The sequence below is a fragment of the Mustela nigripes genome, chromosome 9 (genome assembly GCF_022355385.1).
Source record: "Mustela nigripes isolate SB6536 chromosome 9, MUSNIG.SB6536, whole genome shotgun sequence".
In the NCBI taxonomy this organism is placed as follows: domain Eukaryota; kingdom Metazoa; phylum Chordata; class Mammalia; order Carnivora; family Mustelidae; genus Mustela; species Mustela nigripes.
Genome location: NC_081565.1, coordinates 69,676,924 through 69,693,533, shown reverse-complemented (window position 1 = coordinate 69,693,533; position 16,610 = coordinate 69,676,924).

The following is a 16,610-nucleotide window of genomic DNA, read 5'->3' as shown; positions in this document are numbered from 1 at the left end:
TGGTTGTTGAGTTTGATAAGTTCTTTATAGATCTTGGATACCAGCCCCTTTATCTGTAATATCATTTGCAGATATTTCTCTCCCATTCTGTAGGTTGCTTTTTAGTTTTGTTGACTGTATCCTTTGCCATGTAGAAGTTTTTTTTATCTTGATGAAGTCCCAATAGTTCATTTTTATTTTTGCTTCCCTTGCCTTTAGAGATGTGTCTTGTCAGAATTTTCTACAGCTGAGGTCAAAGAGTTACTGCTTGTGTTCTCCCCTAGGATTTTGATGGATCCCTGTCTCACATTTAGGTCTTTCATCTCACATTTAGGTCTTTGAGTTTATCTTTGTGTATGGTGTAAGAGATTGGTCCAGTATCATTCTTCCCATGTGGGTGTCCAGTTTTCCCAGGATAATTTATTGAAAAGACTATCTTTTTTCCTTTGAATATTCTCTCCTGCTTTGTTGAAGATTGGTTGACCATAGAGTTAAACATCCATTTCTGGGCTCTCTATTCTATTCCATTCATCATGTGTCTGTTTTTGTGCCAGTACTATGCTGTCTTGATGATCACAGCTTTGTAATATAGCTTGAAGTCAGGAATTGTGATGCCGCCAGCTTTAGTTTTCTTATTCAACATTCCTATTTCTGGCATTTTTATTTGATTTTTTCCCTGATAGTTTCTATTTCTTTGTTAAAATTACTTATCTGATCTTGCATTTTGTTTACCTTTTCTGTTAGACCCCTTTACACATTAAATTATAGTTATTTTAAATTTCTTGTCTAAGAATTCTAATATCTATATCTATATCTGATTCTGTTAATTGCTTTGTCTTTTGAGAGTGCTTTTATTTGTGCTTTTTATATGTGTCTTATAATGTTTGTTGTTGTTGAAAGCCAAAAATCGTATGTAACACAGTAGAAACAGGTAATTTTTATGCTTAGAAATAGGCATATCTTTTATCCCCCTTTAGTGTGGGGATGTGAGTTAATCAAGTCAGGTTTGGGATTTGTTGTTGCTGTGATTACTTTTGGTGTACTGCAGGCTACAAATTTCTCTGGCATTACCTTGTGTTTAGGGTAGGGACTAGCTTGCCAGAAGCTTTTCTCAGTATTTGTTCCATTCTTAGTTTCAGGTGTGCCCTTTGTGCTATGTCTCAGAGAAGTCCTCTCTTCATGTTCTTGCCACTCTTCCATGTTCTTGCACCGGGGTTACTTGTTATTTAACACCTATTAGCCTGGTCTGGGGGGGGGGGCGGATAGAAGAGGGTCATTATCTGTGTTTGTGATTAAGCCTCAGTGGTGGGCAGGTACTGGGTCTCTGAGTCTCAGAGGTATGTCTCTCTTAGGATTTGTACCCCAGTCCCAGCCAGAGGTGTGGGCACAGCATCTATTCTTGTCCCTTAACCTAGACGAAATGGGTTTTCATCAGGGTCCTAAGGTTAACAGTGTTTATTTTGCTTCCCATAACAACCTAAGGTTTTGGTTCTGTAGGGGAGACTGGGAAGGGGAAAATCATCTGGGGAACTGCTGTTGCTTTCCCCCAGTCTGCATCATGAAGAATTCTTTCTTCAGCCTCTCTCTAATCTTTTAATTAGTTAGTGGCAAAGAACGTATAAAATTCCCCATGTCTGGAGTTTCTAGGGGTCTATATTCTCTCCTGAGCCCATACTTGGCCTTTACTTGGCCTTTTATAGTTGGCCTTTACCAACTTGTTGAGAGATTTTGTCCCTTAACCTAGATGAATTCTTCTCAGTGTCTGGCTGCATCTGCTTTAGGTATGAAGTGTTAGTGTCCTTGCTCTTCTCGAAAGTACCTGTCTTTCCTTAAATTTCCAGTTAGCTTATTGCCCAGAATTCTCAGCTCTCTGATGAGTTCAAAAAAGATTAGGTATTTTCAGATTGTCTGGAATTTTTACTTTTGGTTTTGTAAGGGCAGGAACATGTTTTTCTCAGCTTCCTACATCCCAGACAGAAGCTGGAAGTCCCATATGTCACCCAGCTTAACTTTTTACCTTGTTAATGAGTGGTAGAACCAGGATAGGCATCAGATAGTTGGTTCCAGGCTTCATATTCTTGACCACAGAGCAACTGAGTTGCTTTATCTTGGTAACAATGAAGCTTCATAGGTACTTTACTGCTGACCAGTGATGCTTTTAGTTTATACAGTCTAGTACAGTAGACACTAGCTACACATGACTATTTAAATTTACCGTTAATTAAAATTAAATACAAATAAAAATTCATTTCTTCTGTCACACTAGCCATATTTCAGATGCTAATTAGCCACATGTTCTAGTGGCAGCCCTCTTGGACAGAACATTTTCATCACTGCAGGAAGTTCTCAGCTCGGCTGTAGATTTTGACAACATGACATGCCCCTAACATGAGAGGAAAAACCCAGTTTCCCTACTTCTGAGCAGTGTCATATTTGTGCCCAAATGTGTAACAGAATCTTTGCTCTTAAATCTAGTCATTCCTTATAAGATTAGGCCACTTGGGCACACTGTAATTTTTCTGCCCTCAAAATGATTTCTCTCTCAGGAGACTATACTTGACTGAAATTTGGCTTTCTTCAGGTTTTCTGTAGTCAGTCAGACACATGGATATACACATCTGTTTTTCATATATGCACATGAAACACATCTTTATTGGTCTGTATTGCAACTGTGCTCTGAACTCAAGTAATTTCCCAACAGCCTTCTTAGCTCATATGCTAATCAGTGGACCCAGACAGAACATGAAGGTCTGTCACATAACCCCACCCAAGACCAGAACTAGTACTGTCTGTCATTAGATACTTTCGGAAATTGTGTTTGTTCACTCATGCTTTCTTGGCTAAGATTTTATTTGGGGATATTAAAACACATGTACCTTTAATTTCACCTCTGAAATTTAGAAAGCAACACCAAATATACAACATCCATCAAATATTTTTATCACTGTCCATTTGTTAATAATTTCAACTGATCTGTTTAGTTTTCTTTAATTTTGTACTCATCTACTTTAAGCATTTTTCTTTTCCCCAAAGCCTCCATATTTGGAAGGGAAAATAATAATAATAATGATAATAATAATAGCAAATATGTGGATGGCATTTAGCATACACTAGACACATACCCATTTATTCTTCACCGCTATCCGATAAAAGAGGTAAAATTAATACTGCTGCGATTCATAGCTTAGGGAAGCTGATGCACAGAGAGGTTAAGACCCCACTGCTAATATAGTAGAACAGGGATTTGAATCAAAATGTCTGGTTTCAGAGGCCAGGCGTTTAGCCTTAATATTAATTATCTAAAGTGACTAATTACCTGCTTAACATTTCCCTATTTTTCTTCAAATTCAAATTTTCTTCAAAATTCTCTGAATATCTTCCCTACTAGAGAAAAGTACTGGTCATATTTTCCAATCTAGGGTGCTCCCGGCTTATTAATCAATTATCCCTCTTTTGCTCTGACCAGTTAGTTTTCACATATTGCCTAGATAATCCATTCCCTAAGTTTACCCTCTGACTCCCCTTTCTGACTGCTCTGACCCAGTTGTGTGTTACTGGGTTTTCCTTTTGTTGTTTGTTTAAAGAAATCAATTCCTGCTACCTCCAACACAAGCTTTTTTTCTTAATAGCTTAAATCCTCAAGCTAGGGTTTTTCCAAATAGGTTAAGTATTATTTTTCATATAAATTAAAAGGTAAAGATGTAACCATGTAATTAAAGTCATATCCACTTTTTGTATCTTTGCTAGAAAACATGAATGCCATGATTGAAGGAAAATTATTAAACTGTGCCATTCATTCAGTTCTCTCAGTTTTGAGACCCATTATTTATTTATTTTTTCTACTTCCCATTATCCATCTCTCCCAACATTTCCAGTTTTTCTACATCACACTCTGGGGTTGTATCAGCCTTTAGAGATTATTTTTAATGAAAATGTTTAAGTGCAATATTTACCATGTTAATATAATATATAATAATAATGTGACCTAATGAAGAAAAATAGCACATGTAAGCTGTATTCATATATTGCTTTTATAATGTATAAATGTTAAGAGAATTGAGGTACTAAACATGTTCAGTTTATATGTACTGAGTATGTGCACTTGGTGACATTCCCTTCTAATACATATTAAGGCTAGATTAGTCACTGTGCTGTGTCGTTTATCTAAACACGATTTGTGACCTTAAATTTCCTATTTGTTCTCATCTAAGCTCACCTAAGAGCCAAATTTAATATGTTTTTTCCCCTAGTACTAGTGCTTACAGAAACCCATATTCCCTGACATTTAGAAAACACTGTTGCCCACAAAAGCCATTAACATCTAAAGAGATTAAATTAAAATTCATTTAAAGGCCTCACAGGTCCCCTGAACATTCTTATTCTTATTTTAAGGCTTCAGTGTAAGTTGAACTTTTCCCAAATTCCTGATGATAATTTTTTAACTTATAATAGTAAAACTCATCTAAACTCAGTGTCTCTCCTTCTCTTCCTAATAGATGCTAAAGTAACAGTCTATTGGGAAATTTGACTAATTGTACAGAGAGGCATCTTGACATATACATATTCTTATTTATCTAAATATAGCTGAGAGACTAGTTTCTCTTCTCATCTTCTATCGCTTTTGGCTGAGAGGAGGTAAGACATGGAGCTAAGAACTGTAATATCCTATTAATCTACTTGCTTATATTTTATTCTGAATGTGTTATGTATTTACATATGCCAAATATTTCCTTTATGATCTGTCTAGGCTATTAAAATATCAGAAGAGATACAAACTACCAAAACAGGAGATCAAATTATTTATATTGTCCTTATTAATATACCAGTGGGCCTAAGAGCATATTTGAAGAATGTAATATGTATATCAACTAATACTAATAAGAGGTAGAAAAAGAAATTTAGCTTAGACCAGATAGAGAGATCCTTCGGGTGGAATTTTTAAGGTAATATTATATCCTAGGATCAGAAATATATGTGAAATATATGCAATAAATGTGAAATATATGCAATAAACAATCTGGCTAGAAATGCAAAGTTTCTGCCACAAACATATAAATAGCTCTCTTGCTGTGGGGGTCAGAGGGTTGAAATGAGAAAATTGGTTTGGTTTTTGTTTTTGTTTTTCCTCTAAAGGCCATCTAGTTGTAATTCAAAAGATTTTAAAATGAAAATATGGACCTGCATTTAAATTCCGTCTTTCTAAGTGTGTGACATTGAACAGGTTCTTTATGATTTCAGTTACATCTGTGAAATGGGGATAAAAACAGTAGCCACTTCATATGCCTGTTTGTAGAGTGCTTCACATGTAGCCTAGTACATGGCAAACACACCATAATGGTCACTGCTGCAATAATAGCATTATTAATAATATTAGCAATCACAATAATGGTAACATATATAATTACCAAAATCCTAGTGTGAAAAGATTGTTCCTTTTCTTTTCTAAAGTGCATCAACTTGCTTTCTTCATCCTCTAACTTTGCAGAATTCTAATCACCTGGATTCCTCTGCAGAGCTAGGATAGTTCTACCATAATTAACCATGACTGAGTTGAGTGAGGGTTCCCCTTGAGATATGTCTCCATGGGACCATCATCATCTCCTAAATTGGTACTCTGTAATACCATTTCTGGCATTGTAAAGTAGTAAACTGTCTGCCTGTGCAGATTTTTAGAAAGACACACACTACCAAAATTGACTCAAGGAAAAATAGAAACAATGAACAGACCTATAACAAGTGAAGAGATTTACTTGGTAATTAAAACAAAACAAAACAAAACAAAACAAAACAAAACAAAAGCTTCCCACAAAGGAAAGCCCTGGTTCCGATGACTTCACTGCAGAAAAATATGAAGTTGGATGCCTGTCTTATATCATATAAGAACTCATTCTAAAATAGATCAAAGACTTAGGTATAAGAGCTAAAATTATAAGACTTTAGAGTAAAACACAAACATACATAAATATTTCTCAATTTGGATTGGATAATGGTTTCTTAGATATGCCAGCAAATATGCAAGCAACAAACGAAAAAATGATCAATTAGACTTCATAAAAAATGGAAGTTTCAGGTTTCAATGGACATTACCAAGAAGGTAAAAAGATAGCCACAGAATGGGAGAAAATATTTTCAAATCGTGTATCTGATAAGGGATTTGTATCCAGAATATATGAAGACCACTTACAATTCAACAGTAAAAAGATAAATAACCCACTTAAAAAATGGTCAAAGTAACCGAGTAGACATAATTTCAATGAACATCTACAAATGACCAATCGTCACATAGAAAGATACTCAGCATTGTTAGACTTGTGGGAAATGCAAATCAAAACCATAGTGTGATGTTTCACAGTCTCTGGGATGGTTATAAGAAAGACAGATAATAACAAGTGTTGACAAAGATATGGAGAAATTGAAGCCCTTATATATTGCTAGTAGGAGTGTAAAATGGTACACCTGCTTTGGAAAACAGTGTTGGTAATTAATGAAAATGTGAAACTTAAAGATACTACATGACCCAGTAATTCCACTTTAGATATGGAGCCTTCCTGTTTTGCTTGTGGGGATGTAAAATGATGTAGCCACTTTGGAAAATTCTTAAATTTCTTAACATGTTGAACTAAAGAGTTACCATATGATTCAGTAATTCTACACATAGGTATATACCGAAGTTGATAGAAAACCTATGTGTATGCAAAATCTTGTACCTGAATGTTTATGGAAACTTTGTTATAATAGTTAATAAGTGCAAAGAATCCCCCGTTGTCCAATAACTGAAGAATAGAAAAGTAAATGTGGTTTATTTATACACTGAAGTACTATTCAGCCATTAACAGAAATGAAGTGCTGATACTTGCTACAACTAGATGAATCTTGAAAATACTATGCTAAGTGAAAAAAGCTTGGCACAAAGTCCACATATATGATTCCTTTTACATTAAATGTCCAAGAATCCACATTCATACAGAAAGACAGTAAGTAAATTTATGGTTTTCAGGGCTGGGAGTAGGGAATGAGTACAGACTGCTAGTGCTTACAGAAGTTTTTTTCTCGAGTAATGAAAATGTTCTGAAATCTTGTGATAACTGCACAACTTTATAAATATACTAAAACCCACTGAACAGTAGACCTTAACAGGGTGGATTTTTTGGTATATGAATTACATTCCAACAATAACAGCCAAGACAAAATCACTTTAAAGACACAAACTTCTGCTGGCATAGTTTGAAGTCATCAGGTTATATCCATCTAAGTAAAAATCTGGATTCCAGTGTGTGTGTGAAGTTCTCAGTGTAACTGATGGCAGTGAAATAGTGCACTAATAATATTCTTCTGGATGGCCTTGTGCCCTAAGTGTCCAGCATAGTTGAGGTTTATTCTTTCAGTAGGTTGTCAGACGACAGTACAGAGCACTGCATATTATGGTTAAGGTTTTTATGTTTTTCTTTTTGTTTTTTTGAGGGGATTGAAACTGTGGAATGACAGTCATGGCATTTCTGAAATCTCTTGTTCAAAGGTGTGGGCATAAAAAATGATTGAGTTTGCCCAGTAAATGTCTTTCTAAGTAATTGCTGTCTCTAACAGTTGTAGAATTTTCTTTGGAAAGTATAGCAAGGCAGGTGGGAAGTCACACAGAACTTAATTTGAGGAGCTTAAATTTTGATAAAGCATTTTGTAAAGGTTTTTGTTAAAATTCAACTGGTAAATTTGAAGATTTAATAGGCTTTATTAACTGATTTATGAATTGGGTAGCATCCCATCTATCAAGTAGAGTGATGCTTAGAGGAATTGTACAATATGGAAGGTTTTTATAGTAAGGAGGGTGAGGTGAGAAGTTGCTACCAAAATAAAAGAAAAAGTTGTTTCAGTCAATGTCATTTTCCCCATAGAGGAAGAGCAGAGAGAGTCTTCATTTGGGAGATTGAGAGGGCCCACAGGTACCTCACTGGTGCTGACTAGAAATTTTCTGACCTTTGGAAGGGGTGGTGTTGAAACTGCAATTATGTGAAGTATTAAGCCTCAGTTCAGTGACATTGCCCAAGTACCTCCATTTTGGGCCTATGGTTTTCTTTTTGACAGTTTGCCACATTATAAAATGTTGAAACATATTTGCTTCTAGCTTTATTTAGAGAATTAAGAGTTTTTCTAAAGAGCTAATCAACAGAATCACCAGTTACCTAATAAATAAGATTCTGGAGGGAGCCACATGTAACATCTAAAATGGAACTCAGAATCCAGGTTTGCCAGTTACTTATTTTATTTTATTTCATTAAGATTTTTAAATTTCATTTTATTTCATTAAGAGAGATCACAAGTAGGTAGAGAGGCAGGCAAAGAGAGGGAGAAGCAGGCTCCCTGCTGAGCAGAGAGCCCAATGCAGGGCTCAATCCCAGGATCCTGAGATCGTGACCTGGGCCAAAGGCAGAGGCTTAACCCATTAAGCCACCCAGGTACCCCCAGTTACCAATTTTAAAGTAATATCTATTAAGCCTTCTACCAAAAAGCAATTATATTATAATGGGTAATTATTTTTTCATGCATTGCAGGGGCCACTCTTAAAAGAAAAAATATGCACTAGAAATATCACTTATTTTAAGTGTTACATAAATTACATATTACCTAGCAGTTATAAGATGGATGGTCTTAATGGTAAATATGATATATAAGACATCCTTAGGTATTTGTCTGTATTGCATTTTTTGATGTTTCCAAAACCTGGATTTTATACAATTTGAGAAGTAGTGTAGGATCTACTTATTGCTAGTTGTTTCAGTTGTTTAAAAAAAGAAGAAACTGTCTTAGTTGAATTTCATTTGTAAATGTAAAACTAAGGAAAACACTAGTCTAGGATTTCAGATTGAAAATGATCTTGAAACCCTAGGCTGCACAAATAAATAGGGATAGCATTAATGCATGATTTCTGGCCAGGAATCTATCATTTCTTGAGAAATTCAAGACAACAAATGCCAGTTTCTCTAAATGGAGCTCATTCATTTTGGCCTGCAAAAAGCCCCTGTGATAAAGTCAAGCTTTTTATCCTTAAAATTAAAAAAAAATATATATATTTTCCAAAAGGAAAGAAAAAAAAATGTGGCTGTAAAAGCATTTTAAATATTTATTCAAACTGTTGCATGTAGTATCTTTTAGCTTATCATTTTACTGCATTTTTTTCACCAAATGATAGTTTTAGGTAATAACTTAGATTCAACTCACCTGATTTTATTAGTTCTGTTTGAAGCTGTAGAATCAGAAAACAAATCTAAGAATCTAAGGATTTGAGGTAATCAAGTCATATTCCAATGATGACTTAAGGGTTGACCAAAAAATGGGAATATTTTGGGTATTCTCTTTGAAGAATTACCTCAAATAAATTCAATTTATGATCCTTTGAATTTTTTTTTTGAAAACTGTCTGAAAGCCTAAAACAATTTTTGATACCATTATCATTCAGACTAGGTGGAAGCAGCCCTCAAAATGCAGAGAAATTACTGTTTCTGACTCTATGCTATGAGAAATCAAATGTCAGTAGTTAGTTCATTATCATGTTAAATATTTTTTATTATTGTCACAATCTTTTTTTTTTTTTTAAAGATTTTATTTATTTATTTGACAGAGAGAGATATCACAAGTAGGTGGAGAGGCAGAGAGAGAGAGGAGGAAGCAGGCTCCTTGCCAAGCAGAGAGCCCGATACAGGACTCCATCCCAGGACCCTGGGATCATGACCCGAGCCGAAGGCAGAGGCCTTAACCCACTGAGTCACCCAGGCACCCCTTATTGTCACATTCTAAAAGACTTTAGTACACTGCAGTGAGGAACTAATAAAACGGGAAATCAGAATGGCCAAAGCAAGGAAAGTTGGAGTGAGGCAAACCAAGTTGTTGCCAAAAAAAAAAAAAAAAAAAAAATTAAATAAATAAAAAAAATTAAAAAAAAATTCATAAATGGGAAAAAAAAAAGCTTTTGCCGTGAGTCACTTAAAGACCTTTCTGACATATATTTGCTATTTTCTCTAAAATTGTTTCTCTTTTTTAACATCTTGATTTTATTTTTTTCAGTGTTCCAAGATTCATTGTTTATGCACCACACCCAGTGCTCCATGCAATACATGCCCTCTGTAATACCTACGACCAGGCTCACCCATCCTCCCACCTCCCTCCCCTCCATAACACTGTTTGTTTCTCAGAATCCACAGTCTTTCATCTTTCATCTCCCCCTCTGATTTACCCCAATCAATTTTTTCTTTCCTTCTCCTAATTTCATCCATTTTATTCCTTATGTTCCACAAGTAAGTGAAACAATATGATAATTGACTTTTTCTGCTTGACTTATTTCACTCAGCATAATCTCCAGTCCCGTTCATGTTGATGCATAAGTTGGGTATTCATCCTTGCTGATGGCTGGGTAATATTCCATTGTATATATTGCCCACATCTTTGTTATCCATTCATCTGTTGAAGGTCATCCCAGCTCTTTCCACAGTTTGGTGATTGTGGACAGTGTTGCTATGAACATTGGGGTACATATGGCCCTTCTTTTCACTACATGTGTATCTTTGGGGTAAATACCCAGTAGTGCAATTGCAGGGTCATGGGGTAGCTATATTTTTAATTTTTTGAGGCATCCCCTTACTGTTTTCCAAAGTAGCTACACCAACTTGCATTCCCACCAATAGTGTAAGAGGGTTCCCCTTTCTCCACATCCTCTCCAACACTTGTTGTTTCCTGTCCTATTGATTTTGCCCATTCTAACCAGTGTGAGGGTGTATATCAATGTAGTTTTGATTTGAATCTCCCTGATGGCTAATGATGATGAACATTTTTTCACATGTCTGTTAGCCATTTGTATGTATTCATTGGAGAAGTGTCTGTTCATGTCTTCTGCCCACTTTTAGACATGATTGTCTGTTTTTATGGGAGCTGAGTTTGAATTGTTCTTTATAGATCTTGGATATCAGCCCTTTCTAGTGTCATGTGCAAATATCTTTTCCCATTCCATGGCTTGCCTCTTTGTTTTGCTGACTGTTTCCTTTGCTGTGCAGAAACTTTTGGTCTTGATGAAATCCCAAAAGTTCATTTGCACTTTTGTTTCCTTTGCCTTTGGAGACCTGTCTTGAAAGAAGTTGCTGTGGCCAATGCCGAAGAGGTTACTGCCTATGTTCTCCTCTACAATTTTGATAGATTTCTGCCTTATTTTGAGGTCTTTCATCCATTTTCAGTTTATCTTTGTATATGGTGTGAGAGAATCATCAAGTTTCATTCTTCTATACATAGCTGTCCAATTTTCCCAGCACCATTTATTGAAGAGACTGCCTTTTTTCCATTGGATGTTTTTTCCTACTTTGTTGAAGATTATTTGACCATAGAGTTGAGGGTCCATATCTGGACTTCTACTCTCTTCCATTGGTCTATGTGTCTGTTTTTCTGCCAGTACAATGCTGTCTTGATGACTACAGCTTTGTTGGGCAAAGCTGAAATCAGGCAACATGATGCCCCTATCTTTGTTTTTCTTTTTTAACATTTCCTTCGTGATTCAGGGTCTTTTCTGGCTCCATACAAATTTTAGGACTGTTTGTTCCAGCACTTTGAAAAATTCTGGTGGAATTTTGATCAGGATGGCATTGAAAGTATAGATTGCTCTGGGCAGTATAGACATTTTAACAGTGTTTATTCTTCTGATCCATAAGCATGGAATGCTTTTCCATCTTTTGTGTCTTTTTCAGTTTCTTTCATAAGTGTTCTGTAGTTCAAGTATAGATCCTTTACCTCTTTGGTTAGGTTTATTCCAAGGTATCTTATGGTTTTTGGTGCCATTGTAAATGGAACTGATTCTCTAATTGCCCTATGTTTTCATTGTTACTGTATAAGAAAGCAGCTGATTTCTGTGCTTGATTTTGTATCCTGCCACATTATTGAATTGCTGTATGAGTTCTAATAATTTGGGGGTGGAGTCTTTTGGTTTTCCACATAAAGTATGATGTGATCTGCAAAGAGAGAGAGTTTGACTTCTTCTTTGCCAATTTCAATACTTTTTATTTCTTTTCATTGTCTGATTGCTGTTGCTAGGAATTCTAGATCTATGTTGAACAATGGTGGTGAGAGTGGGCATCCTTGTCGTATTCTTGATCTCAGTGGGAAGGCTCTCAGTTGTTCCCCATTGAGAATGGTATTTGCTGTGGGTTTCTCATAGATGGGTTTTATGAAGTTGCATATTTTGAAGAGTTTTAATCAGGAAAGGATGCTGTCTTTTGTCAAATGCTTTTTCTGCATCAATTGAGAGGACCATATGATTCCTCTCTCTTGGAGAACTGTCTTGATTTGTTCCATCACCTTGATTGATTTGTGAAAGCTGAACTACCCTGCAAGGGGATTCAAGGTTGGTACATTAACTATTAAGGGTAGTCCTGTGCCCTGCTAAAGGACAGTCTGTCACAGGTCAGTTTTCACTCTGTATGTATTTGATAAACAATCACTGTTTATCTGGAAAAGAAGTAATATGCTAAATTCTAAATGATAGATTTTTTTTTTTAATGATGGTAGGTTTGGGGGCCAATGTGCATTTGTGTCTATATCCTGGAACTTATACACCTGCTCCTTTGGAGTACAACAGCTGTTTATTAGACAAAGCTGGGGTCATGAAGGACATTATATTCAGTTTATTTTACTGCAGAAGGTATGAAGACATGTACTAGATTTCTGTTAGAGTTTAACTCACAAAAAATTACTATATTGTTTGTAGAGTTCACTTATGCAAAAATTGCACATTTTGAGGCAGCACTGGCTAAAATTTTGTGCTTATTGAACCCTTGCCTTCATACTAGAAGGTGAGTTAGGACCCTAGGAAGAAAGAAGTCCCATATTGAGTGTCTGAATTATGTTAAAACTGTGTAGACTCCAAGTTTCCAAGCCTTCTGAGAGAAAATACACATGTACATCCACACATTCATGTACACACATGCATGAAAGAGAAGACTAATGGTAAAGGAAATAAACCTGTCATTGCCTCAGTTTCCAATTCTTGAAATGAAAAAGTCAGGCTAGAAGGTTCTCCAAAGTCATTTCCAGCTCTAAGTGTAGCACACATCTCAAATCCTAGACCTGTATTAGCCCTTTGTGGACTGGGAGAGGAAGAACACAGGTTGCTCTCCAGCAAAACTTAAATTTAGAGCTTTAATTAGAAAAAGAATCAGAATTCTCTTTCAGATTGTTTTTTAAATTTTATTTTTAATTGTGCTTTTATTGTTTCCATTTTATTTTGCAATGAAACCTGCAATTTGCCAAATTGCTGCATGCTTTTCCTTGCCATACAACTGCCCTAGCACGTTAACCTAAAACAATTTTCTAAAATGTATTTTTAATGAGAAACTGAGATCCCTGAAATTTGTCTTGTACATTTTTTTTCCCCTTTAGACCTCTTATAGGGCTCTGGAGTTTCCATACCTCAGTGCCAAGAGCATGGCAAAGGAATCCGGCTCAGTTTAGTAATTACCTTGTGTTAGTCTTACTCAAAGTTGTTTTTCTCTTAGTGGGTTAGGAGAGCCATTTAAATGCTTTGATTCTAGTCATCAAAGTTCCAGTGGGGAGGGTAGGTGAATGTGTATGTAATGTTTAGCCTATAAAAATGGCCATACCCAGAGCTTATGCAGAGTAAATTCTTACCAGGGACTCTGAGTAAGGGTAGGTCAATGTGGAAGAAATTATGAGAAAATGAATGAGTTGAGGAAAGTCTGGGAGTATCCTTCTCTCTCTAAATTAGGTCTCACGATTTTAGTGGATGTTTATTTTTGCCCCCCTCATGGCATGAGGGAAAGATCTTCCCAAAGTCTCCCTGTGTGCTTTCAGAATGCTCACTCACTTCCAGACTCCACCGTGGAGCAGGTACATTAGCCCACAGTTTCTCAGGCTTTCTGTGGTGAAGGACCAGTTTGCTTCCTCTCATACTCCCCCATTCACCATGGGCTGATACATGCATAAAATACAGTGCAAATCAATCACTGAAAAAAAAAATGACACACAAAGCAAACAGGGGTGCCTGGGTGGCTCAGTGGGTTTAAGGCCTCTGCCTTCAGCTCAGGTCATGATCCTGGTGTCCTGGAGTCGAGCCCCATACCGAGCCCCACACCGAGCCCCGCATCGAGCTCCCTGCTCAGTGGGGAGTCTGCTTCCCCTTCCACCCCCTGCCTGCCTTTCTGCCTACTTGTGATCTCTCTCTGTCAAATAAATAAAGAAAATCTTTTAAAAAAATTAAAAATAAAAAAAATTGAAAAAACAAAACAATAAAGACAAAATATAAGCCTCAGTTTTAATTATTAGATGCAGTTACTCTGTCAGATTGTAACAGAAGTTTCTAAACCATCCTCAATTTCTATACTTGTTGTGGATGGTAACCCAGTAATTATTTCGGGAGTGTTCTTACGAATTGAGCTGGTGCCATTCACCTGAATGTTGGGACTTTAGTTAAGAACACTGGGACAACAGTTCTCTGTTTTCTCCTGGCCAGATCCATCTTGGGACATGTTTTTCTCTTAATGGGAAGAGAAGTGGCTTGGGAATGAGTCAACACTGAGAAAGCAGAACCTAGGGATAGTGAGTCAGAACTCAGATCTACTCCTATATTGCAGAGAAACAGAAGACAATAAATTAAAATTAAGCAAGCCAGAATTCATCTGGCTTTCTATCATCCACAAGGGAGTCTTATGTGATACAGTGATTAACTTGCATATTTCTTCATGAACTCTTAACAGGCTTTTCCTTTGCCAGTCATCTTTCCAAAACAGAGTATGCCATTCTTCTGGTTATGAAGCTGCCCTCAGTGTCACAAAGTTCAAGTTTCTGAAACTGCCATTCAAAGGCATTCACCATTGATTCCCCTTCTACTTTTTCAGACCAGTTTTTTGCTGCTCTCATCCTCGGGCACATACCATGCTTTAGCATGAGCAGACATGCATTTTTATATATGTTTATATATGTTCTAGTTTGCTCAGGTTCCCTCTGGCTGGATTCCCACACCCTTTTCTGACTTTCTAAGAATAGAACCTTGAGAACATAAGGTGTTCATTACTCTGAAACATTAGGTATCAGCATCATTCCTGTTGATTCAAGGGCTAATTTTGCAAGTGTTGGCAGGAGGGAAACTTGATGCACCCACACATTTGATAAAAGTTGCAATTAGACCCCAGAGATCTCATTCCATAGGGAATTTAATATGATTTTACTAAACAAATCTCAGAAAGCAACATGCTTAGACAAAGTATGACTTTAAGTTACTATAAAAATGAAAAAGCAAGAAATGAAAACGTACATCCACACCAAAACACAAACAGAAATAGCAGATTTATTCATAAGAGCCAAAAAAGTAGAAAGAACACAAATATTCAACTGATCGATGTATAAATACAACATGGCTTATCTATATAAGGGAATATGATTTACCATAAAAAGAAAGAAGTATTGATACATGGTACAACATGGATGGACCTTGAAACGGTATGATAAGTGAAAGAGGTCAGATACAAAAGGCCATATGATTCCATTCATGTGAAATGTCCAGAATTGACAAGTCAGTAGATAAAGTAGATTAGTGGTAACCTAATCTAGTAGGGGCAGGAGGAATGAGTAGACTGAAGGGGGAATGAAACCTGTGGGGAAGAGTTTCTTTTTAGAATAATAAAAATGGGGATGCCTGGGTGCTCAGATGGTTAGGTGTCTGCTTTTGGCTCAGGTCATGACCTTGGGGTCCTGGGATTAAGCCCCACATTGGGCTCTCTGTTCGGCAGGGAGTCTGCTTTTCCCTCTCTCTCCCCACTGTTCTCCCTGCTTATGCTCTCTCACTCTCTCTGTCAAATTAAAAAAAAAATAATGAAAATGTTCTAAAGTTGATTGTGGTGATGAATGCACAATATTTTGAATTCAGTAAAAGCCACTGAATTGTACACTTTTAATGGGTAAATTATGTGGTATGTGAATTAAGTCTTGATAATGTGGCCTAAAAAAATGTATATAGGAGAGTTATTCATAGTTGCCAAAACTGGGGAGCAGCAAAGATGTCCTTTAATAAGTGAATGGATAAATCAACTGTGGTACATCCAGACAATGGATATTATCCAGCGCCAAAAAGGAATGAGCCATCAAGTCATGAAAAGTCACAGAGGAGCGTTAAGTGCATATCTTGAAGTGAAAGAAGCAAATCTGAAAAGGCTACACACTGTAGGATTCCAACAAGATGACATTCTGGAAAAAACTCTGAAGACAATAAAAGATCCATGATTGCCAGGGATTGGGGGCAGGATGGGATAAACAGGCAGAGCATAGAGGATTTTTAGGGTAGTGAAACTACTCTGTGTGATACTACAATGGTGGATACATGTCATTATACATTTGTTCAAACCCATAGAAGGTACAATGCCAAGAGTGAACTCTAATGTAAACTATGACTTTGAGTGAGAATGCTGTATTGTTGTAGGTCCATTGGTTATAGTAAATGGCCCCTGCTCATTCTGGATATTGAGAATGGGGGAGGTTGTGTGTATGATAGGGAGCAGAGGAACATATGGGAACTCTGGACTTTCTGCTCAGTTTTGCGGTGAACCTAAACTGCTCTAAAACATAAAGTCGACACAAAGAAGAAGAGGAGG